The sequence below is a fragment of the Brassica oleracea genome, chromosome C9, assembly GCF_000695525.1.
Source record: "Brassica oleracea var. oleracea cultivar TO1000 chromosome C9, BOL, whole genome shotgun sequence".
NCBI lineage: Eukaryota > Viridiplantae > Streptophyta > Magnoliopsida > Brassicales > Brassicaceae > Brassica > Brassica oleracea.
Genome location: NC_027756.1, coordinates 28,437,877 through 28,438,301, shown reverse-complemented (window position 1 = coordinate 28,438,301; position 425 = coordinate 28,437,877).

The window sequence follows — 425 nt, the reverse complement described above, 5'->3', positions numbered from 1 at the left end:
TCCCGTTCCCGGATCGGTTGAACCTAATAAAAAGAACAAATTATTAATAATGAATCAAATTTTAATGAAAAAAAATACGTTTAATTACCATGTTTGACCCCGTCCATGTGGATACGGAGTGAGATAGGGAAGATGGTCACGACCGGGCTATCGAACCAACTCCGCAACACTCATCACTCCTGGAGGACCAGGAGGAGCAGGAGCGGGTGCAGCAGCGGGAGCGGGAAACGGAGAGGGAGATGAATGGTAGGAGCTGTGGGGCGAAGCGGAATCCTGAATCTGGCTGGAATCCCGAGACTGGCTCCCCGTACCACCACGACCACGACGCTGTCGAGGCCGGGTCTGATCATCATTAGACCTGTAAATTAAAAAAACATATTTAAAAATTAGTTCTAATAATTTTAATAAATAAAAAAATATTTAAG